Below are 25,364 nucleotides of genomic sequence, written 5' to 3'. Positions count from 1 at the left end.
CGGACGCGCCAGGGGGCCAGGGAGAAGCAATACCACCTCCCGTTCTGGCAATCCTAGGCAGCATGGAGACAGACCTGGTGCCAGGGGAGCACAAGCTCGATCCTGCCTCAGAGTACCAGCAAAGCAACAATCTCTGCGCAACTGGGAGGCAGAAAGGCACGGTGGAACGTGTGACAGGGACACTGAAGGGTGAGGGGACAATGGACTGGGAGTCCCGTGTGCATTGCTGCTTGTTGGGAAGGCCGTGCAGAGCCACCATTTCCTTACCTATCAGATTAAAGGGCTGGATTTTTTACAGTTATTTGCAGCTTTAAAAGAGTCCTCAATTCTAGATTTCAATACAAAAGGTGTTAGACACAAATGTAGGTTATGTGGCCACACTGATTCACGTGGGGCTACAGGAGAGAGTGATTGCATAACCTTGTGCAGTTACGGAAGCTTGGTGTTGACACTTAGGATTTCTCTGCAGTGACAGGAAGTACAGGCCCTTTTATACCCTGCGGGTGGCGTATACTTCTGTCCTAACCGGACTGAGAACACACTCGCATCAATATATCAAAACGTAAAATGACATACCTTCTCTTGGACCTATATGATATATGAGAACTTATGCTAAGGAGATAATCAGATGAGTGAACGAAGATGTTAGGAAGAGGGGCAAACATGGAAATGACTTAAATGCTGCGGGGGGGGTGGGTAGTTAAAGAAAATGTTTATCTACACAATGCAATACTATGTAGCCATTAAAAAGGATGACGGTCACTAACCTAGAAAAAGTTTATATTAGGTATGAAAAAAAACCCAAACAGCTGCGAAACAACACATACGTATGATTGCACGTCCATGAAGTCACCCATCTATGAATCTGTGTGTCTCGATGTGGTTCTAGGCAGAGAGAAGACTGGCAGATTTGGGGGCACCTGCTCAATTTTCAACTGGCTACAACAAGCTAGTATTATATATGTATCCTGGGAAAGCTTAACAACATTAAAGTATTCCCACCCATAGGACTAAAAGGTACAGCACAGGGAATAGAGTAGATGGTATTGCAACAGTGTTGTGTGGGATCCATGGCAGCTACACCTGCGGTGATGACATAATGTACAGAGTTGGTGAATCACCATGTTGTACACCTGAAACTAATGTAACGTTGTGTGTCAACTATCCTCAAAGAAACAAAGTTTTTAAACGTTCCCACCAAATAAAAGGTTCAGGCTACCTGAAAATGTAGGACTCTGTGTCCTTCCAGGGGGGATTTAAGCTCCTTTGGTGCAGGATATCAGGTCCATTTGGTGCTGCACCTCCCTAAGCAGGATAAAGGTGGGGACACATTGAGGCCTTGGTGAACTGAGTTCTCCCACATGACGAGAGATGACTATCCAAGGGGCTGCAGGACAGTTGGAAGAAAACAGAGCTAGCTCTCTCTCTCCTTTGCCTCTCAGGTTTTGAGGAGTGAGATGTTGGTGTGGTCCCCTCACTGTCCTTCCTTACCCGTCGTCTTGGCCGTGGGTGGACAGGGACACTGGGCCAGGGTGACCATATTTGCCTGTGAAAGAGGCTCTTTTTAAAGCTCCTTCCATTCTCTGCTGGCAACATGAATAAAAAGTACTCAGTGGGTGGAAAGGTATCAAGAAAGAAAATTCTTTCTCTTGACTTTCTTCTCAAAATAAAACAAGATAAGAAATACACTAGTAAGTATGATAGAGGACACGAACTGAATCTTTGAGGTGGTGCTCAGACCACCCACAGGAGAATCACCTGGGGACCTGCTTGCCAAGCAAGGCAGCTGGCAGGAAACGGTCAGATGATGGGCTCCTTCCTTTCACAGAGTCCTGCACTCAGGGGTTGAGCTCCCAGGAGACCACAGGCAGCCAACTCGGGGTTCCCTCCCAACTAAGACTCAATGGAAGCAGGTCAGAATGCACAGTTAGCACAAAACTTGGACCGGATCCCTTGTGGTGAAAAACCCTTTAGCACTGCTCATAGCTGATGGGCCAAGTTCCGGCTCCTTCACTGACATTCGAGGCTGGCACTGGTTGCCACTGCTGACCTCTCCAGCGGTAGCTATGCCACAACCTCTCATACTCTACTCTCTCTTTCTCTCAACCAGCTTTGTGCTCACCCAGTGTGCTCTGTGGTCACACAGAGTCCTCTGCAGATACCCAGGGCCCCCCTCGGGGAGCATACACCTCTTCACAGGTCAGGCCTGGGCCCAGGAATCCCCTCCTATGGGAGGCATCACCTTCTAGTCTGTGCCCTGTAATTCCTTGTGCAGAGGGCACGAACATGCTTGAAATCCACACTTAAATGTGCACAAAAGGCAGGGACTGCAACTTGTCCCTCTCTGTGTCACCAAAGCCTAGCAGAGCATCAACAAGGATGTAAGTCTAGCTGAAGGAACTAGAGGCTCAATGCCGGCATTTCCAAACAACTATCAGACCACCTACTGGCCACAGCATTGGTCCTGACCATGCACGGGGCTAAGGGGCAACCCTCCCAGCCAGGAGTTAGGACTGTCTCCCTCCTTCTACCAGGTCAGACCAATCACACAAAAAAGCCCTTCTGAAAGCAAGTGTGGGCCCAGGAAGGGAAGAAGGTGTTGCAGGGGCATGAGAGTGAGTCCAGAACTCCCCCTCCCCCAATTCTAAAGGCTCTTCTCCTGATGGGCATGTTTTTCCAGCCTTCAACCTCCCCCAAAATAATCCCTGACTAAATGATGTCCTTGTAAGTGCATGCACCACACTCCTACAAAATAAGCTGGACTCGAGTGGTGAAGAGAAAGACTTTTTTTCAAAAGTCACCACAAGCTATGATGAAAATTGGTTGGTGGTTAAGAAGCAAAATGCTTACATTCACAAGACCCCCCCCCCCCCCCGCTCCAGCCTGTCTGACTAGAAGATCAGAGCTCTTTCTAGATCTTTTTAGATTAGAGATCATTCTAGAATGTCAGTTCTTTACCTTTTGTAGATCATGGATGGCTCCTCTGAGGTGGGAAGGTAGTGTAAGGTTGGACCTAGGGTCTCTCTCTAAAGCTCCTCCACCAGTTTTCTATGCTGGATACTCTCCTACTGACCAGGTAAGGGACCTTGGGCAAGTTACTGTTCACAGCCTCAGTTTCCTATTTTGTAAGATGGGATGGGTTAGAAAATTACTTTGAAATCATCGGAAAATACTTTGCAAGATTGCTCTAAGCATGAAATTAAAATTATGAAATGTTCCCAGCTTAGAGAAGGTGCTTAAATGTTTGTTCTTGCACCTTGTTGACTATGTTCCCAGGAGAGATTCCCTCAGTCTCTCTTCCCTCCCCCTCTCACTTTGTCCACTCAGAGGCTCCCCCATCAGAGCCCTGCTGCCATCTCAGCTCCACCGGAGGCCTGTGTGGGATCGTCACCCATCATTTAGAACATTGTTTCCATGGGAAATGGCTCTGAGGTTCTAGGCAGCCCCCTCCACTAAGAAACCAACTTTTGGAACAGCAGCCACTTGGGCGGGCGTTGGCGGCTGAGCACTGGTTCCCATGGCAACCACTGCTCCTACAGCCCCTCCCAGTCCACGGGCAACCCAAACCTTCGCTCATACTGGAAACTTCTTCCTAAAAGACAGTAGTGCTGCCTGGACAATTTTAATAACACGTATACAAAAACTTCGGGCATCTCTAACCAGAGAAATAAGCTTTTTTTGGCTGCTGTCTTTGGCTCCCTTTCTCTCTCAGGGTTAGCACCATCTTGCAAGGTTTGAAGTTGTTTCCTGAATGGCAGATTCGTCTCCCCATGTAGCTCAGAAGCTCCACCGGGACAAGAGCCACATCTCCTTATTCCGTTGCCTTTTACGGGGCCAGGCAGGGCCCGAAACAGAGGAGCCTCAAGGTCTAATCACTGACTGACTGCTGGATACTGTCCCAGTGAAGCCTTCTACCCACCCAGCTCTCCCTTAGGCCAAGAAGCAGGGGTGATGCTCCCAGGAGGTGGGGGGCTAGGTAGACAGATGACCCCACAATAACCTCTTCACCCAGCAAATTTCAAAGTGTGCTTGGAGGGTTCTAAGAACTCCTGAGGACAGTCTTGTACAAAGCCTCCCTTGGTTCTCAGGGGGACACTAGGGGCAGGGATGTCATTAATAGCCTATGACTACAGTCAGGTAATTTGAGTTCTTTTTTTATGGTTACTTATTTATTATTTTTGAGAGAGAGAGAAAGAGAGAGCACAAGCAGGGGGGAGCAGAGAGAGACGCACAATAGGAAGCAAGCGCTAGGCTCTGAGCTGTTAGAACAGAGCTGGACACAGGGCTCAAACTCATGAACTGTGAGATCAGGACCTGAGCTGAAGTCAGACACTTAAATGGCCGACCGAGCCACCCAGGCATCCCCAGGCAGCTTGAGTTCTATTTGTGTCTCTGATATGGACTCCCTGTGTGACCTGGAACAAGTTTCTTAACTTCCAGGAGCCTGTCTGCCCACCTATAAAACAGGAGAACAGGACGCTCCTGTGAGGCCCCTGTGAAAAAGACCAAGGGGCCCTCAGCAAGGGCATATTTGTACTGACAGGTGAAGTGGTTGGACCCCTGGTCTCCCTCCAACCTGGTAGACCCCAGTGGTTTGGACCACTTGCTGGCCGCATCCACAGCCCTAAGAGCGCCTGCACTGCACAGGGCCACTGGAGGACCCAATACGGTAGCCAATGTAAATGCCTGGGACAACAGAGGGCTCCAGCAGCCCCCAAAATGGCTGTGTCCAGTGGCTAGGATCCTTTACCAAGTCTGTTGCATTCTCCCAGATTGCCAGTTTCTAGGGCTTCTACGGGCTTTTTTTCCCAAAAGAATAGCCCAACACATTCCCCGTTTTTTAAGTGGGCACACAAAAAAGAGGTAGCCTGGGGGCGCCTGGGTGGCCCAGTCAGTTAGGCGTCTGACTCCCGATTCCAGCTCTGGTTATGATCCCACGGTTCATGAGTTCAAGCTCCACGTCAGCCTCTGCACTGACAGCTTAGAGCCTGCTTGGGACACTCTCTCTCTCTCCCTCTCGCTCTCTTTGTCCCCTCCCCCACTGATGCTCACTTGCCCTCTCTCCTCAAAATAAATAAATTAAACAAACAAACAAACAAACAAACAAAAAGAAATAGCTTGCCTTGCAGACATTGTCAAGGGGTCCACAGGTTCCCTGGCCTCTCTGTGCACCTCTGTGCACCTCTGTGCATCCCCATAGCCAGCACCACTTCCAAAGCAATGCCATACAGTCCTGGCCAGAACAACTGATGCCCAGGAGAGACTCCATTGCAATTACACTCCCCACCATTCAGTGGGCAGCTGCGGTGGGCTGGCTGGACACCAAAGGTCATCCTGGGAACCGTCACACCACACTGCCTTCAATTCCTTGGGTGATTAGTTTTATAGCATCACAGCATCTCTTTGACTGTCATGGTGACTTCACTAACCCACAGGGCACTCTTCATCCTTGTCCGTAGCTTCCTTGGCTACACGACTAAAGGACCACAGATTCTTGGAGCTGGGGCAGTGGCCAACCCGGAGTCTCTGCAAAGATGCTGCTAACTTTATTGAAAGTTTAGTTTTCATTGCTTTTTGCCTCTCTACTTCTACACTAAACATTTTAAAGATCCCCCCTCCCCCAGGAACCTTATCAGTTGAACTGCAAGTCGTCTGATAAATAAAGCTGGAAGAGGGGGAACACTTACTATTAATGGAGCTGCTGCGAGAGCAAATGGACTTTCCATCCCATTGAGCTGAATCAGCTCTGGGAAGCTAATCTCATCTCCATGATGTCTGGGTGTGCCCAGCTCAGGGGGATGAGGACACGCTGGGGGGAGTGACCCCACCCGTGTGGAGGAAATGGCTCTGCATTCCAGGAGCTGCCCTTCCCTTCTGCACAATTCCCAGAAATGGGCAGCTTCCCCAGGGCTGCTGCCTTGCAGGCTGAGCATAAATGGTGTGCCGTCCCACCAGGGGTCTAGGCCATTGGTGTATCCCTTAGGACTTCACTCTCCTCTCCCTCAGACCTTGCTCCAGCCTGTTGTCTCACATGGCTGCTAATCCCAGCCCAGCCATGTCACTGCACCACTCACCCCTCCAGGAAGCCAGTGCATTCAGCTCACTCCAGTATTAAGACTTAACTACCCATCCAACCATGTGCATAATTTTGTGCGATAAAGGACCTTAAATACCACTGGCTTTTAGATGGTGAGTATGTGACGCAGGGGCCATTCCTCCTGTCCCCAGAGCCACGCAGGCATCATAATTGACCACTGTCCTCTTCTGGCTCAGTCGTGAACCCTTTTTGATGCAGCACCTTGGCAGCCAGAACCAGGTGACTGATCCAGAGAGGAAACTTGTTTGCCGCCCCAGATCTAACCCACCACTCTTCCGATTCCCTCCAAAACATATCACGTACCGGCCGTCCTGTTCTGGGTAGGGGCGCGCAGGACCTTTAGGGGGAGCCTGCCCGGTTGTCTCTGGAAAATTCTATTACCCAAGTCTTGTGCTAATACATCAGCCGCTGCTTTTCTACCCCATCAAATCCAAACTCCTCTGCCGGGACCACACCCGGACTGCTGGCAGAGATGGTCAGATAGGGATCCAGAGATCCAGGCAAAGGCCAATGTTTGAAGTAAGCCAGGGGAGGGATGCAGTGCCCTTGGCCTTACTCATGACCCCCAAGTCCCATATGCTTCCTTGTATTACTGCTCATACTTGGGTCTTACCCACTAGCCCGAGAGTGACTCCTGACAAGGCCTGGAGCTGAGCCACTTATGACCCAGCAGTGTAAGTCCCAGAGTAGGTGTGTAGAAATACCTACTGTAATAATTACAAGAGTAGTCAATGCTAAAAACAACTAATGATTGATTGATTAATTAATTAATTAATTAATGTAAGTGATGTGTCTGATGCTGTTGGAAGATTTTACCACGTTAGCTCATTTAATTCTCACAACAGCCCTATACGGAATGACTCTGATTATCCCCATTTTATAGTTGAAGAAACTGAAGTACAACAAAGTAAAATAACTTTTCTGAGGTCATCCAGCTAGAAAGGGGCAGTGCTAGGCTCTGAAACCACACAGTATGGCTCCAGAGCCCGTGGCCAGTCCATCATCCTAGGCATTTGTTCATGGCTGGTGAAATGGTGAGTGGGTACAGGGTCAGGCCAGGCCAGAGGCAGCAGATCCAGGAGTGCTGGAAAGAAGTCAGCAGTGAGCCGGGAGAGTGATGTCTGAGTCAGAGAGGCCTCCAAGGCCACATCCCTGCTCCTGTGGGGGAGGCGGCTGAGCAGGTCAGGGCCCAAGAGGCACCGAGGGCAGATACTAGTCACTAGGAACAGGCACGCCCCCACTCCCAACTGGGACAAAGTGTGCCAAACAGTGTCTGGCCACATGCTCCTTTCCTCAGGACCAGGGAGGAGGCTGGGGGATCAGGCAGCTAACCCTGTGGGAGCACCAGGTAGCTTTGAGACCCATTTTCCAGCACCTCTGTCTGGGCCCCTCTCCACTGTGCTGGTCGCTGCCCTGGGCCCAGCCTGTCTCCTCGTGCTCCTGGACACCAGCTGGTCCCTACCCAGCTTGGGGCCGGCCCCTCCCCTGGAGCCCCTCATCACAGAGCCTGAGCCACTGACTCAGGCAGCCTGCAACTTTAAGCAAGTTACTTATCTTCTGCACCTTGGTTTCCTCTTCTGTAGAGGTGGGCACAGTGGCTACACTGATTTGCCTGGCTGTGTCTGGCCCACCGCAAGCGCTCAGTAAACATCAAGTTGTTACCATCAGCAACATTCTTCAAAACCCATCTCAAGCCCTTCCTCCTGCAGGAAGCCCTCCTGCCTCCCTCCAGAGTCCTGCCCGAGCTCATGCCCTGCGAACTGGCTGGTTCCAAAGCTGACAACTCAACAGAACTCAGCCCTCACCACTCCTTCTGGGGTGTGCTCTCATGCTGGCTGTGTATGGGCCTCAGCTCCCCCATTCTGCCCTGGGGGGGGGGGCATCTTGTCTGCCCACAACTCTTTCTGCCGTCCCTAGGGAGGCTGACCAACAAGAAAAGCCAGGAGAGACTGGGTAGCCCGCAGGGCAGAAACTCTGAATATTCCAGAAGCTCTGAGGAGAGGGAAGCAGATGGGGAAGGGATACAGGGTCAGGTGGGAAGAGGAAGGTCATGCAGGCCGGCCAGCACAATGAGGCAGGACCATGCAGGGTGGCATTCAGTCTCCCCATTTTACCAGTGGGGAGACAGAGTCAGGAATGTTAGGGCATTTGCCCAGGGGAACAGCGTGGTAACGGGGAAAGCTGGGACCTGGCAACTAAAAACTAAAGCTCTGCCCCACTCAGCACCCAGCTAGACCAGGGCACCTGGTAGGTCTGAGGCTCTGGGAACAGAGGGGTTAGCGAGGGCCCCAGTGTCTTAAGGTCCACATAGACCTTCAAAACAACATGCCCCCCCCCCCCCGCCCCCCGGCATCTCTGGCTCATGGCGTATTGACACCGGGCCTCTCAACCTCCAAGCTCCCACCCCGGCACTCTCCACCATGTCCCCATGTCCTACCGCCACAGGGAGGGTGGCAGTGAACTCCAGGGGTGTGGGCAAGGCTGCCACCTGGGTCACAGCTTCCTTCAGGGCAGCTAGGGCAGAGAGGAGGAAGTGGCTTTATGACTGAATTCTTACTCTCAGCCCCAGGGGCCTATTAATATGTACCTAGTGCTGGGGCTGGGGCTGGGGCAGTCTCTCCTCAGCCGAGGAGAACTTCGCAGCCTCACACGGGAGCCTGCATGCCCACTGGGAAAGTCATTCTGGCAGTCACCCCACCAGTGAGGGGTGGCTTCTGCGCACTCTGGGAGTCCCCAAAGTGAGGACCCTCAGACCCCGGCGGGCCGCCACCGTCCTATTCTCTCCTCATTCTGCTGCAGCAGCCTCCTCACAGCTCCTCAGGGGGCTGCTCAGGCTCAACCCTTCTCTGAATGGACTCAGCCAGGGGCGCCTGGGTGGCTCAGTGGGTTAAGCATCCAACTTCATTCAGGTCATGATCTCACACTCCGTGAGTTCAAGCCCCACGTTGGGCTTTGTGCTGACAGCTCAGAGCCTGGAGCCTGCTTCAGATTCTGTGTCTCCCTCTCTCTGCCCCTTCCCTGCTCACATTCTCTCTCTCAAAAATAAAGAAAACATTAAAAAATTTTTTTTTTAATTTTTAAACATTAAATTTTTTAAAAAGCCAACAACCACCCCCCTCGAGACCCCTTGTCTCTCCTTCCTGCCCTCTTCCTCCCCTAGCAGCTCAAACACCTCTCCTCCCTCAGATCCAAGGCCAAGGCCTAGCAAGTCTGCCACTCATGGCAGGTGCACCTCAGGGGCTCAGCTCTGCCCCCCTTATCCTCCCACCCCTCCAGCACTATCGGTCCTCAAACAGCCCTGGAGCATACTGCTCCTCCCCGAAAAACCGCCCACGGGTGTCGGAAGCTCTCCCACTGACCAGAGCATTCCAGGCTCTCCTTGAACAGCCCCCAGCACCACTGGCCTCCTCATGCAGCCTCTCTGATGATTCCTAGTGTGGCATCCTTGAGGACAGGGACTCCGGCCCCTGGCAGAGCACCTCGGAGTCTGCCAATGAAAGTTCTCTGCCTGCCCTGTCTTTTCACCTTCCCTCCGCCTGAGAAAACATTCCCTCTCTACGGAGAAGCCCCCCTGTTTTCCCCAGCATCCTGAAGTGATCCCTTCCTCCCCAGCCCTCTCCTGCCTTCCAGGCCTCCATCCATGCAGCCACCGCGCTTGTGTCTGGGGAGTGCTGGCCAGGTGGCAGGTGGCAGGGTGCTCTGCAGCCATTATGCCATTTGACTCCTCACAGCCAAGAAGGTGCCGTTTAGCACCTGTTAGTGATCAACCCTGAGGTCACAGAGGTTCTGTGACTTGTCTGTCTGTGAGTCTGACCACAAAGCTCCCAGCTAGGCCACAGGGCCGTTCTACCTCTTCTGGGGAACAAGCCCCCCCCTCCTTCTCCCTTCAAATCTGGGAGCCGGGGAGCTGTTTCCCTGTCAGATTCCCCCACTAGGGTAGGGTTGGGGTCTGAGGGCCGGACCTCATCTTCGTTACCTCTCTAGAGCCTGGGCACAGCTTTCTGCACAGAGACACTGCAGGGGTCTGCTGTCGGCATTTCCACAATGCAGGGTTGACACTGGGAGGCAGCCGGAATTCTGGCTTGGGTAGAGGGTAGGGCAGAGGTGGTGTGGGCGCTATACCCGATGGGCCAGCTGGGTCCCAGAGTAGTGAATGGTGGCTCTCATAAGGGACATATCACATGAGGAGTTCCACTGGACACACATGGGCACTGGCCCATCAGGAGAAGTAGGTGACAGTGAGGGAGTCCTTACTTGCCACTCACACTTCCAAAACACCGAGCCCCCTGCAGGTCCCAGGTCCCAGCTCCCTGACCACTCCACCTGCTGGTCTAGGGATGCCACACCCTGTCCCTGCCTGTCCCTGGAGCCTGCTGGTGACAGCAAGGCAAATCTCCTGGTACTGTCCTTCCCCTGAGTAGTGTGTGTGTGTGTGTGTGTGTAGAGCACAGCTTCACAGACTGTCCTTCAGAACTGTGTCAGCCCAGAGCTGCCTGTCTCATAGAACCGTGGCCTCACACTAGCACACTAGGAAGTAAGTGGCCCAGCAGAAGGGCAAGGATGGTGCCAGACAGCACAGGGAAGGCCTCGAGGCCAGGGACAGTCATTGCTCTGTGTCAGCAGCCCCCCTGCCAGGAGATGGACACTTTTGCCAGGCCTGACTATGGCTGAACTTCAGCCCTCCAATCCTGGCTGACCCACTATCTGAACTGCTTTCCCTTGCAGTAGCAGAAAGAGGCATGTGGGAGACAACTGAACATCCCAGCCTCATGTGTTCGCAGAGGCCAGGTCGATAAATGAGAGAGGCAGGTGAGTGCAGGCAGCAGGGAGCAGTGCAGCCTGCAGCAAATCGGAGACTGCTGTTACCCTCCACCGACTGCTCCAACATGAACCTATCTGTAAAGGGGTTGCCAGATAGCCTAAATTGTTTAAGAGTAGCCAGGAATCTGAATTTTACATGAGACTGAGTTTTTGACGTTAGCTACCCGTTAAAAAAAGTTTTATACATTGTATAAGGCAAACGAATCACCCTTGGGTGGCTCCGGCCCACAGGGGCACCTGCCCCCAGCCCTGGCCACCTCAAGCATGCCTCAGCATGCCCACATTGAGTGGGAGCCGACAACTCTTTGCACTGCCCCGGCCTGGCTTCGGCCACAAAGAGGCATGATAAAAAAGGATGTGGAAATGACACTGAGAAGTAACAGCAGCAGGGGTTACTCAGCCTAGAGACTTTGCAGGGGCACAGTCATTAGGGGGAGGGCACACAGCCCACCCAAGGAGTGTTCAGAACCCAGGGAGGTAAAGGGCAGAAAGACATATTCAGAAATGACCGTTGCTTTGATTTGTTTCTATCATTTATATTCACGATGTCAAGCACCATTCATGAAAAATGTTAAAATTTTTATGTTGAAGCTAAAATGAGAAAGAAACATGGTCCAGGCTCTTGCCTGAGGTGGGAAGAAGCAATCCAATCTCCATTTTAAAAGAGTAACCAGACTGTAGAGATCTGGGCTGGAGCAAAATAAAAGGGAAACTTCCTGAAAACGAGGTGGGCATGACAATGAGCAGCTGGGGAGGTTGTGGGGGTTTCCTTGCAAAGGCCTATGAAGCGAGCAAGGAATAGGACCCAGCTGCCTGACTCTGGAGGGGTGCACCAGGGCTGGAAGTGGGGTGGTAACTTTTCAGGGACCCTCTCAAAGTCCCGATTTTAAGCCCACCCCGCTGGAAAGGCAGGAGGCAACTTTTCACATCTCACTCTCCAAGTGCAAAACATTGGTGCATTTCTCCCACCTATTTCTCCCTCCCATTCCTCACCAGCCTAGCCGGGCCAGACAGCTGTGCTTGGGTGGGGGAGGGGGCAGTGAGCACGACTGACAGACCGGCTCCATTCCCAAGGGGTGTGACCCACCCAGGAGCCACCACTGGCCTCCCACCTGTTTTTTCCACATACAGCACTTTTATCAAAAGTTCTGCATCAAAGCATTTGCCCCTCTGTTAGGTATGTGGCCCTAGGCCACTGCTCAATCTGTTTGTGCCTCAGTTTCCTCACTTGACAGAGAGATGCCAGCCCCTGAGATGGACTGAGGTATTACTACTCCTGCTGCTTGGCCATCCCAGGATTTAACAAGGAAGCACATTTTATTTCTGATGATGGAGGAATGACCAGCATCCACAACCCATGCTGACTTGTTTCAGGGATGCAGAGAAAGAGGGAAGCTTCAGAGCTATGCCCCGCCCTACAGCCCATCTCAGGGGACCGTAAGGGGACCTTCCCAGGGGCATAACGGCCGAAGACAGAGCAGAAGTTAGGAGCATGGAAATAGGTCCGACACGTCCAGTTCTGAATCCTGGATGTGTCACGTACTGGTCGTGTAACCTTGGAAAACATTATAAACCCCTCTATGCAAAACTATTGTTGGTAGTAGCAGCAACCAGCTGCAGGTGCAATCAGGCTGAGTCCTGTGGCCAGGATGGAGCATTATAATGCCTGTTTATTAAGTCCTGACAACATCCTCAGCACTCTACATCTACTCCCCTGAGCATGCCCTACCACACCCCAGACTAGGTGAGATATTACTGTTACGCTCTTCCGGACACTCAGCTGTCCTTGACAGCCCTTTGCATTCCTTACTTATGTAATGTGTCAGTTCCATGAGCACAGGGCCTGTCCTCTGTTCTATTCTCCCTCGGGTGCCCAGCACATGCCTGATACAGAGTAGGTGCTCACTAAATATCTGTTGATTTACATCAGCTCTAATCCTCATGGCGATTCTGCAAGATGCTGTAACAGGAAGGAACGAACCCACACTTGGGTTCGCTCTGGTCATTGGGAAAGAAGCCCTAATTTAAGAATTTGAGGTGTCTCATACTGAAGGTGCTAGCTTACACCTAGCTAATGGTGTAAGGCTAGGGTGCAGAACTCTGGCTTAGACAGGCTCTTTGGTGGCTTTTTTCTGAGGCCAAAGTGTAGGCTTGCAGCCTAGTCCAGGACAGATGTCATTACTGCTTTGCAACCAAAAGTAATGGAAATTTGGAGTTCTCAGAAGTTCTGGGGAAAGTGTCCAGGAAAATCGGTCCCTGGAAAATGGCAGTAAACTAGGCTTGAGGAGACAGGCAGGCAGGGAGAAATCCTTTAAGGGTGAGCAGGCAAGAGGAGGATGTCTACTACTCAGTTTTAACTCCTGCCCTGTTCTGAACAATGGGTAACCCCCTTTCTTCCGAGCCCTTGGTGAAAGCCTGTTACACACACTGGCTGTGGCTTAGTGGGGCTTAGGGAATGAGGAAGCCAAGCTGATTGTATACATGCGTGGGGCAAAGTGGAGCAGATGACCAGGGAGGCCAGATGGCCAGCGGACACGGTCCCCACTCTGAAATCCTCAGAAATACTGCAGATAGGGAGAGTTTTCATCAACACCTGGGTAATTTTTAAAGAAAAATAAATGATACACTCAGAGAATTTCTACAAGGAGAAAATCCTTTGGGGAGAATGAAGAAATACTGGGGAGAGCACCTCCCCATTTCCACATATGTGGGATGAAGGCCTGATCCAGCATAGCTAGATCAGGAAGAACGGGATGGGGTGGCTGGGACATCTTCACTGTTACCTGTTAGAGACCAGGCAAGGGAGGCTCACACTGATGGGGGAGGAGGGGGGGACCACCCTAGGTCACATGACGATAGGTAGTGGGGCAGAAATTGGAGCCAGGGCCCTCTGGCCCTGCAGTCCCTGTCCCTTCCTGCTCTCCTATGGGTCTTCTGAGGTGGGAAAGGAGACTGAGACTATCTGTGGCCCCTCTGGCTGCCAATTCTGCAGCCCTGCTGGTGGTCCCAGACCCTTGCCAGAGACCCTGCCTGGGGCTCTCTCCTTCCACACAAAGAGGCTCTCCCAGCCCTCCACCCTGTCTTTCCTATTCACTCACACCAACCCTAAATAGAAAAAAGTCCCTGTTAAATGCTTTATTAGAATGGTTATTTTGTTGGACTGCCAAGTGACCTACTCTTGCTCCCCCTTTCCATCCCTCCAGCCATCCCCAGTTTGAGTCCAGAAGTAAAACAAAGGCTTTGTTTCTTTATTTTGATTTCCTCTGTAAAATCTCAAACATGCAGGAAACACCCACCCAGTCCCAGATAAGTGGACTCAGGCCGCTGTCCACTGCAGGCGGGCGGGGTCGGGGGTCAGTGAGTGGGGGTGGACGGGAAGGTTCTGATGCCAGCTGACCTTAGCTCCCTGGGAGGCCAGAGGGCACCTGGGGCCTGGCTTCCTGGAGAAGGGCTGGGTGTGAGGAGCACCAGACCTTCCCAGATCCTCTGCCCAAAGAACCTCAACCTGAGGAATGTGGGTGTGGAGGGATGGCTGAGAAGACAGATCTCATACAGTTATTTTTTCATATATGCCCCCAAGGCTTTGGGACAGTGGCTCCACCCTTTTCCATCATCTCTAGTTACAATAAAGCCGGCATTGAAAGAAGAACACGATAGAGGCTATTTTGGGCAGCTGAGCCGACTTGTGAGAGAATGGTCCTTGCCAAGAAAGATGGGCTCGCCTCTATCTCCTCCGTGGGCCCTACATTTCCAGCAGAATTCAGATAGAAAGGGGTGAATGTGTGGGTTATCTAAGAAGGGGAATTTTCAAGAAGGTATGATGCAATTTTGTAAAGGATAAAAAAAGAAACCTAAATGGAATTAAAATTAATTTTGCTTTTGAAATGAATACATAATGCTTTGGGGAGGCAAGAACTTTTCCCTTGACCCCCTGAGAATGATTAGTTCCAATGGGGTGGGTGGGCCTCCCCCAACTCCACCCACCAACCCTCTGGCAACCTCCACGCGGCTCCACATGCCCACAGACATTTTCACTGTTTGGGGACTTGGGTACAATGTGGGTATTTGGTATAGCAGGGCCAGCCTATATCAAATATATATAGCAGATACTTAAGAAACCAGAACTTTTCTTTTGAAAGTGGGTTGCATTTCAAATAAAAAGGTTTTTTTTTTTTTTTTCAGGAGTGGGGGGTTGGGGGAGAGGTGATAGGACTTCAGGGAAGGTACTCTATTCTGTTTCATTGACCTATCTACTCCTGTTCCAGGGCCATACCACTTTACCCTAGTTTTGTAGTATTTTAGTATCTGGTAGACCAGCCCCTTCTCCTTTCTCATTAAGGGTCTGTGAGCAAGGGAGTAAAATGCTCAGATTTGATTTTGATATTTCATTTTGCATTTTAAGATGGATTTATAGGAGGGGCGCCTGGGTGGCTCAGTCGGTTGAGCGTCCGACTTCGGCTCAGGTCATGATCTCACAGCTCGTGAGTTCAAGCCCCGTGTCAGGCTCTGTGCTGACAGCTCAGAGCCTGGAGCCTGCTTTGGATTCTGTCTCCTCTCTCTCTGCCCCTAACCCACTCGTATTCTGTCTCTCTCAAAGATAAATAAACATTAAAAAAAAAATTTAAGATGGATTTACAGGGGGCAAAATTAGAACAGAGAAACAGAATGATATTGCAGGAATTTAAGTGAGTGATGTGAAGGCTGGAGCCAGAGTAGAGATGTTCAGAAATAAGGGAAAGAATTAATTAGACATAATCCAAGTCATCAGATTAAAAAAAAAGAGAGAGAGGCATGGGCCTATGAACATAACATGTATGTGTACTTCTGTATAACCAAATAGGAACTGGTTTTAGACCATGTTTAACTGCCTTCACTGGTGCAGTCCCCAGCTGCTTTCATCAGAAGACAAACCCCAAGGAGTAGGTCCCTCTGAGGTCCTGGAGCTCCCGGCTGGCTCCTGTGGCATCTCCCTCAAAGTGAGGGAAAGCAATGCAGGCAGTGTTGTTCTTTACTGGCCACTCAGGGACAGAGAACATTTCAATCCATTCTTACCACTTAATAAAGAGGATTTGGGGGCCACCTCAGGTCCCCATGTTCTCTCATGAAACTAGTTCAAATCTTCATCTCCCATCATGACTCCCTGCAAATGGGATCTGCCTGGGTGTGGAAGGTTTTTCTGGAAGTTTTTGAATCTCTTCTGCAAAGCTTTCCAAAGTGTGACTCTGCTAACTGTTGTCACCCAAAGCTCAAGCTTCGAAGGGTGATGCAGGTTCAGGATCCAGCATGGGAGTCACGCAGGGGTGGATAGCAGAAACAGCTCGGTGAGGGGCTGTCTGGTCATCATCACATCAGGGAGAGCCACCCTTCCCTACTCACTCAGCCAGCAGAGCAGGGCCCAGGCCGGGGCACCGGCGCCCTCCTTCTGTGGCAGCTGCAGGGGCGAAGCCAGGGATTGGAAAGGTACCACGCTGCACTTTAAAGTAATTCTACACTTGAGAATAGAAAATGAATTTTGCTAGGATTTGTGTAAGATGAGCTGCTTAGCAAATCACTGCCATCTAATTATAAAAAGAAAATTATGTTTCTTCCCTCTCTCTATTCCAAATATATATGTCTACCATTTAAATGGCATTTGCTTTGGGCAGGCAGGACCAAACTGTGCTCTGCAGCCTGGCCTGAACCCACAGTGGTCAAGGTAAGTGCTTCTGAGAGTAGGTCAACTTTTTTGCAAGGGATAAATCCAGGAGCACCCACTCGCCCTGCTCCCTGGTAGTTTCTCCCCAGCTATCAGCCACCTGGATGGAGGCCCAGGGTGCACCTGCTGAATTAGATGGGGACAGGAAGCTGAAAGAGCCAGTATGCAGAAACTCAGGAGCCAGGCTCCAAAGTCTGCTTCAGGCTGAGGACAGGCCCAAACCAGCCAGGCTTAGTGACCAGGGAAACAGCTGCAAGTCCTGCCTTCCCATGCAAAGGATGGAGTCAGTGCACAGTAAATGGTTGCATGTCTTCATGTTGGATACCGGCACGTGGTGTTTGTCGTGTGATCCTTTACATTTTCATTTTTTTATTTTTCAAAATTAAAAAATAAACCAAGTGCACAGATGACTTAGGGGTTCGCAGCTGACAATAAGACTAATGGGAGTCAGGGAAAACCACAGCCGCCCAGGCTCTCTCTGCCTCCCTGCACCAACCAGCTGCTTCTGTGCCTCTGTGGCTCCAGCTGCCTCATAACATCCTCATGCATAGGCTGCTCTGCCCCCTCTCCTCACGCATGGGGCCTTTGCTCCACCACAGTACTGACCATGTATGGTCAGACCCCCGAGGGACATGCCCCATGAGCACCAGGAAACAAAAGACATGTCATTTTTGGTCTATCTAGTTCTGGGAGCAGCACAGGGTAATTAACAGAAGGACCATGTGCTTGGGGACCAGATGGACCTTGGTCAGATCCCTGGACTCTGCTTTCCTCAGGCCTGGAGGTGGCCTATTCAACCACCCTGAGTCTCAGTTTCCACATATGTAAAAGGCCAACGGCAATTGCTGTGAGGCTAGACGTGGCTAGTATAAGAGTGTCTAGCCCAGGGCCAGCCCACAAGTCTTTGCTGAAGGGAGGGAAGGAGGAAGGAGTAAGGAGGAAAGGAAGGGGGAAGGGAGGGAATGAAGAGAGACTGATGGTCTTTAAACCATACCAGTCGAGGAGCAGTTGAAGAAAGTGGAGCTGGTGTTGGAGAAAAGGTAGGATTGTCAGAGATTCATGTGGTACAGAGCCAGTGGGGGCAGGTTAAGGGGAGAAAGGAAAGAACTTTGCAAGGACAAGAGATTCCCAAGTGGAAAAGTGGATGGATTTGGCGGCAGCAAGCTCCCTATCTCTAGAGGGGTCCAGCTGAAGCCAAAGACCCACCACACCCTTCACAGGCTGTAAGGAAGGGACTTCCCTGTTGAACATTTCCCAGCCTTTATTCAAGGGGGCACTTTCCCATTTGGGCCATATTTATTTACTAGTGAATTATTACTGGCTTAATCTTTACCTAAAAATCACCATAGTTCTTTTTTTTTTTTTTTAAGTTTTTTGTTGTTGTTGTTTGTAATCTCTACACCCAACATGGGGCTTGAACTCTAGACCCTGAGATCAAGAGTCGCACATTCTTCTGACTGAGCCAGCCAGGCACCACCCCCCCCCCATACTTTTTAACTTAAAATCTCTCTCTAGCTTTAATTTGAACAAAATATCCATTTAAAAAATGGGTATGATGTGATGTTTGGGTTTTTTTTAAGTTTTTATTTATTTATTTTGAAACAGAGAGAGAGCAAGTGAGCTGGAGAGGGGCAGAGAGAGGGAGAGACAGAATCCCAAGCAGGCTCTGCACTATCAGTGCAGAGCCCGATGCAGGGCTCAATCTCACAAACTGACACAGGGCTTGATCTCACAAACTGTGACATTGTGACCAAAATCAAGAGTCAGATGCTTAATCCACTGAGCCAACCATGCACCACATGCCTGGGTTTTATAATACATATAAACAAGTGTATTAAAATGAAATGATGCTGGGGCGCCTGGGTGGCGCAGTCGGTTAAGCGTCTGACTTCAGCCAGGTCACGATCTCGCGGTCCGTGAGTTCGAGCCCCGCGTCGGGCTCTGGGCTGATGGCTCAGAGCCTGGAGCCTGTTTCCGATTCTGTGTCTCCCTCTCTCTCTGCCCCTCCCCCGTTCATGCTCTGTTTCTCTCTGTCCCAAAAATAAATAAACGTTGAAAAAAAAAAAATTAAAAAAAAAAAAAAAAAAAAAGAAATGATGCTGTATGTGTCCCACCTAAAGTTCTCTCCCTGACCACCCTGAGAAATGTGCTGTACGGGATCTGAATCTAGACTAACCATGCTCCAGGGGCCCCTGCTGTGTCTATGATTCTGTTATCTGCGGTTACAACCCTGAGGGCAGGCAGCAAAGTCACAGATGGGGCCTGGGTCCTTGCAGCACAGGATGCTCTTAATCCTTATGGCCCTTTCTGGTCTCCCAAGCATGTTCTCATGCGTGTATTTCATCTAATCCCATGACAACCCTGAGGGCAGGCAGCAAAGTCACAGATGGGGCCTGGGTCCTTGCAGCACAGGATGCTCTTAATCCTTATGGCCCTTTCTGGTCTCCCAAGCATGTTCTCATGCGTGTATTTCATCTAATCCCATGACAACCCTGAGGGCAGGCAGCAAAGTCACAGATGGGGCCTGGGTCCTTGCAGCATGAGATGTGCCCACGGCCCTCTAGACAGAGAGGACAAGAGCCGGGGCACAGAGTCCCCAGCTCTCCATCCCCTCCTCATTCTACCAGCACATTAGGGCACAGCCAGATCCATCCCTGGTGCTCTCCCAAATCTCGCCCATCAGCTTCACAACCCAGATGTCAATCATCTGTGATGTGTTTTATCCATCTAGGTGGCCAGATGCCAAACTCTGGAGATGAAAATATGCCCCTCTGAGACAGAGAACGTCACTTCAGCAACCAGCAATGACCCACACTGTCATTTGGCCACGTGGCCCTCAGTAGTCCCACCTGATAAAGCTACCAAAAACACCTAAAGGTCAATGAGTGGGACATTAAAGAGTTAAACACACATTGCTACTTCATGAACCCTGCAAGAGGGATGGCTGCATGGAGCTGTCTTGGATCGTGCCAACCTACTAAAAGGCCCTAGGGGCGCAGCGGTGGGGGCAGGGGGTGCAGTCTCTGGGAGCAGGCAAGACCAATCTCATCATACACAGCAGGAACACCACCTAGAAGACTGGAGATGAGCACCAAGGAATGCATGTCAGGCGCCAAGGGGTGCAACACACTGTCACCTCAACCTCAACATCAGCTCTGTTGTCTGAAGCATGCACTAAAAACTTGCCCGCTCATTCTCACTCTTGACCCCGGGCTCTACTGTCACAGCCGGATAGCCTGGCTGGGAGGGCAGAGCCGCAGTGTAGATCCTCAGTAAACAATAGTGAGACAACGTGGCTTAGACCAGGGGATCTAACCTGGAATCCAGGGCTTGTTGGAGATCCATGAATCCCCTGAATTGTATGCCCAACTCTGTACACCCAAGCAACTTTTCTCTGGGTTTCTCACTGGCATATTAAAGAGGCTGTGACCCAAAAAGGCAAAAAACCATTGCTCTGGACACCAGACCCTCAGCCTTCTTGGCTGCCTTTCCCAGTCAAAAGCTTGCTGAAAGTGGCACTAATAGTCCATCTCTGTGTATAGTGACTTCACAAGAATCTGTGGAAGATCTAAGCTCTGCCTATTACTTTCCTTGAGTTTTGTTATTTGCAGCCGAAAGCAGCCCCACCGACCCCAGTACCATAAGGCCAGTGGCAACACCCAAGATTGGGAGGGTTGGCAAGGACAAAATTCCTCTCAGAACTTGAATTCTCTGCTCAGCCCCTAGACAATGGATACTTGCCAGACGTCCCAGGGCACAGGGAGCTCACCCAGCTCCTCCCTTTTTCCCCATCCCCAGACAAAGGTAGCTGTCCATCTTAGATGGCTGGATGCCTGCCCCAAGCCTGGCAGGGACAGAGCCTCTGGGACTCAGTGCACACTCTTGATGCTTGAGAATATTCCAGCTTTGCACATGCACGTGTTCCCATTCAGCTCACATAAGTATGATTTGTACAAACTATACAACGCTCACGAACAGGTATATTTTCAATCACTTGCAGGAGGAACACTCCATCGGGGCACGCGTTTCACGGGCAGAACTGATTACAGGCAGCGTAAAATATAAAACGAAGGTCACACTTCCTGAGAACTCACTTGATCCAGCAGGCTGGTCAACATGCAAATCTGACTGACATGAGGACCAGTCACCCCAGGAGCTAGTGTGGTTCATCACAGTCCGGTAGTCCTCCCTGGTTCCAGGTGATCACTCAAACTCGGGCACCAGCCCCAGAGATTTGTCACTTTGTGAGCAGCTCAGATCAACTGAAAGTGTGAAATACCTATGGTTAGAGCTAATAATAGACTAAAAGTTATACCTGCCACAAAAATGTCTTCTGTAGGCGAAAGTATGAGTTGTGGAAAATGCAAAGTGCCTTTTTCCAGAGCAAAGCAGGCAAGCCTGGAAGCCTCACCAGGGTTCAGCAAGGAGCTCTGACCCTCCTCTCCAGAAAGAAATGTTGAGGCCAGGGGTGGGGGTGGGGGCAGTTTCTGCTCCAGCACCCAGCATACTCGACACCACCGGCCTTCAAAGAGGCTGGCAGACCTGGCATCCTTGAAAACCCCAGAGCATCAAAGCCTAATACCTCCCGACCTGGCAGAGAAAGTACAGAACTACACCATAAACCGCAGACAGAGAAACTCACTGGCTGCTGGGAGCGAGAACAGATTCAAGGTTGAAAAACATGGCCCCAAACATTTTCAGCCCCAGTCAGCAGGGACACGCAATTTACAGGAAATTAGGAGATTTATAAAATGTTGGCCAGCTGGAGTTTCTTCCCTGGGAAGAGAAGCAGGAGAAACTCTTAAGAACTGTCTCGGTGAAGTACTGTGCTCACTGCAAAGCCCCTGACACGTGTCAGTTATTAATACCAACAACTCACCACCCCACACTTCAACCTGTACTTGGCAACAGGCTGTACCTGGAGCCCTAAAGCAGGGGACAGCCAGACCCTCAGAAGAGGGGCCTGAACAGCCACATGGTCTCTAGATAGGATCCTGGGCAAGTTACTGATAACTTTCTAGCCACAGCTCCTCATGAGCATATGGGGATTACAATAAAACCTCAGGCAGAGTCTTGTCAAACGATGAGAAAACACACCCTGGTCAAGTGCCTGGTCTGTGTGAGCCCTGCTGGCTGCTACTATTGCAATGGGGCTTCAGGGTTTTAAGTCAGATTTCCTTATTACTCTTTTGAGGCTAGAATCCTGAGCCTTGTCACTCATTCTCTCTGGTCAGGTCCAGGACAGAGTGTGCGTCTTGGAGAGGCAAGAACCATTTAACCCACGGAGGTCAGGTACCAGCAGGGGCCCATGGGGGGAGGAAGGGGAATCCCAGAGCTCTGCCAACCCAAGAGGCGGCCCTTGTCTCTCTCTCTCTCCAGACTCGGCTTTCTCCACGGCCAGCATAGACCTCAGTTCCAGCCACAGAGTTGAACTGGATGTCCAGTGCCCGTGCTCCTACCAGGCATCACCTCTTCTAGGAGGCCTTCCCTGCCTTCCACACTGTCTGATCCCACAACCCCTGCGCCTCCCTAATCCCGTTATTGAGCACACTGCGCTGTCGCTCATGTTTTACCCTTACCTTCCCCGCAGAGCAGGAACAGGCACTATGCCCCACACAGTGGGCACCCCAGCCAGGTCCGGTCAATGAATGAGCCGGGCCTCAGTTGTGACCACAGTCCCAAGCCCCGCGGCGCAGGGAAGGGTTGTTTGTGCAGCAGGCTGCTTTTTATTATCGAGATAAATTTGACAACACCCCTGGCGGATCCCTGCTTAACGCCATTTTAAAGGGGGAGAAAGAGTACCCCCCCACCCACCCCCGCCGCCCACCTCCCCGCGGGTCCTCACCCAGGCAGACCAGAAATCCTAGGGTGGTTCCGTGAAAGGGGCTCTCTGGGCGGCGGACAGGCCCTCCCCACTGGGGTCTCTATTGTGGCGGATTTCTCGCTCGCACAGCGTTATGCCGGAGCCTGCGGTGGGAGCAAAAGGCCACTCCCCGCCAGTCCCAGGGCTCACGCAGCGCGTGGGGAGCGCCGCAGGGCCCGGGGGGCGGCCACACCTCCCGCCCGGAACAAAGCGCCGGGCCCCCTCCCCGCCCCGGCGGCTGCGACCACTCACCGCGCGCTCCAGCCCCGGCTCGGCTCCGGCCCTCAGGCCGCCGCCTCCATGCTCGCGCGGCTGAGGAGGCAGCGCCGCGCCCGCCCGGCCCCACCGCAGCCGGACTGGCGGCTCCCGGCCCGCCGGCCCTCCGGCCGCTCCGGCCCGTCCCCGCCCCGGCGCCTCCTTAAAGCAACCGCGCAGCCCGCGCGCGCCCCGAGCGCCTGGCGCGCCGCGCATTCCTTATATTGCAACAGCGCCTGCTAAAAATAGAGCGCCGCTGCGGGCGGGGTGGGGGAGCCGCGCCGCGACCCCGCCGCCCCCGCGCGCACCCGGGCCCCCGGGACGCGCGGCCAGCGCAGTCCCGGCCACTAGCGCCGACTCCCGCGGCAGGCTCGGCGGGGGGCAGGGGGGTCGCGCCGCCGCCTTCCCCGCGCCCCCGCGCCCTTACCCGGTCAGACCCGCGGCGCCGCGGGGCTGGCGTTAAGGTGGACGCGGAATGGGAATTCGCCCGGGCCTCTTTAAGAGCCTCTGCGCCCCAACCTCTAAGTCTCCGCTCCGGCCGGGCCAACTTCTGAGCCTCCGGACGCCTCCCCAGTCCTTAGCGATCTCGGCCGCCACCTCCACAGCCTTCGCTTCGAATCCCCGAACGTGTCTCTTCCTAGATCCTCACCCGGCGCCTCTTCCCGCAGGCCCTCATGGTGCACCATTCCTGGGCCCAAAGTTCGTTGGGATGGATGCGACGGGCTCAGGACTCGCGCTCCATTTTATTGTTTCAGTTCGGCTAAGTCCTCGCCATCAACGACATTTTTTCCTTACTTTAAAAAATGGAAATATAATTTACATACCCTGAAACATCGCCTTTGAAAGTGTACAATGACGTGGTTTTTAGTAGATTCGCAAAGTTGTGAAACCGTCACCATTATTTAATTCCAGAACATTTTCATCCTCCCCCCCCTCCAAAAAAATACCCCTCACCCATTGGCAGACATTCCCCATTCCCCATTCCCCCCAGTCTCTAGAAACCACTAATCTACTTTCTGTCCCTATGGATTTGCCTATTCAGGACATTTCATAGAAATGGAATCATACCACATGTGGTCTTTTGTGACGGCTGCTTTCACTCAGCACTATGTTGTCAAGGTTCATCCATGACGCGGCACGCAGCAGCTCATTCTTCTTCTGGACAGAAAATACTCCATTGTACGTAGACACCGCGTTTTGTTTATCCATTTCCGGTGACGGACAGTAAGGTTGGTTGTTCTTTTTGGCTATTGTGAATGAAACTCCTGTGAGCGTTCGTGTACAAGTCTTTGTATGAACGTATGTTGTCCATTCTCTTGGGGGATAAACCTGGGGGTAGAACTGAGTAGAACTGAAGTAGGGGTAGAATTGTGGGTCATATGCTTAGCTATGTCGAACTCTGTGAGGGCCCCCCAAACTGTTCTGCAGACCAGCTACACCACATTCCGAGCAAGGATGACGAGAGGACCGATGTCCCTACATCCTCACCAACACTTATTATTGTCTTTTTGATTATAGCCATCCTAGGGGGATTGAGGTGGTACCTCAATGTCATTTTGATGATTGGTATAAATTTTGAAGACTTTTTTTTTTTTTTTTTTTTTTTGTGGGTGGACCTTGATGATGACCTGGAACCACTTGACACAACCAGGGAACCCATCTGCTTGTCATTTTGAGAGCTTCACTGTCTACTCCAAGCCTAAGAGGAGCTTCCTGCAGAGTCCTTCATGCCATACTGGGGCTTCCAATCCGATGCGGATTTTGACTGGCATCCCAGGTACCGTGCAGCCATTTGGTGAGAGCTGTTGTGTCCCCTGCTTCCACCTGTTGCTCTGAATGAAGTCCCTGTAGACCCCAGGAGTCCCCATGGGGGGCATGTGGATTATGAGCCGTCATGTATCTCACCTTGGTGGGGAGTAAAAGAACTGGCTGAGGAGGGGGTTGAGGGAGAGATGCTCATCTTGCCTGGCTGGGTTTTACCCTGAACCTGCTTCTTCCTCTCCCTTCCATTTACCACAGGCCTTAGGGGTGACTGGCCGAGACCTGCGTGTCCTGGTTGTCTGCCAGCCCCTCCTGGGCCCCCTCTGTCAAGAGACGTCCTCTCCCAGGCCCTGACTGGCACAGCACTCTGGCAGAAATGCCCTCAGCTTGAGCTGAGACAACACCTGCATACGACCGAAGGTTTGTTTTTATACCACTTTCACATACAAATCTTTAAAAATCTGCCTTCTCAGAAATGGAACCTCAACAGCTAACAATCACACACAGGTACCTGGAATTCTCTAATGCAGGTTGTGACTGGGGGCTCACAACAGGGCACTTGTCCCATTTGGGCCGTCTCCTCTGCTCTTTGAACACTAAAATAAAGTATGGTTCAGTCAATGGGAAACAGGGGCTTTGGAGAACAGGGTCGCTGAGGCCCGAGTGTGATAGTCGATTCATTCAGTAATCGCCGCCAGAGGACCTACTGTGCCAAGTGCTGTGGCAGAGACCCACCTCCGGGCAAACTCAGAGTGCCATCCAAGGGTAAGTGGTGTGGAAGAGAGAGGTACCAGTGCCTGTGGGAGCCCAGAGGAAGGACACCTAACCCAATGTGGGGAAAGCATGGGTGCCCAGAGAAGGCTTTCTGTGAG

The 25,364-nt window shown here is 51.8% G+C and overlaps 1 protein-coding gene across 5 annotated transcripts in view; it reads right to left on the bottom strand.

Annotated features, from left to right (window-relative positions):
- MRAS (muscle RAS oncogene homolog) overlaps positions 1-23,819 on the bottom strand; it is a 55,916-nt gene extending 32,097 nt beyond the window's left edge. Inside the window, exon 1 of one of the 5 annotated variants that reach the window (XM_086674371.1) lies at positions 23,800-23,819. The gene's annotated coding sequence lies outside the window, so the exon portion shown is untranslated. Of the gene's footprint in view, positions 1-1,219; positions 1,393-20,707; positions 20,851-22,728; positions 22,893-23,799 lie in introns of those variants that run through there. The other 4 variants (XM_086674369.1, XM_086674374.1, XM_025913200.2 and 1 more) reach the window with 4 other exon arrangements.
- Between the last annotated feature and the right edge of the window lie 1,545 nt (positions 23,820-25,364).

Source organism: Puma concolor, chromosome C2 (assembly GCF_028749965.1).
Source record: "Puma concolor isolate L17-30 chromosome C2, mPumCon1.1.hap2, whole genome shotgun sequence".
NCBI classification, from domain to species: Eukaryota; Metazoa; Chordata; class Mammalia; order Carnivora; family Felidae; genus Puma; species Puma concolor.
Note: the sequence above shows the minus strand (reverse complement) of the source record. Positions and strands in the feature narration are given on the sequence as shown.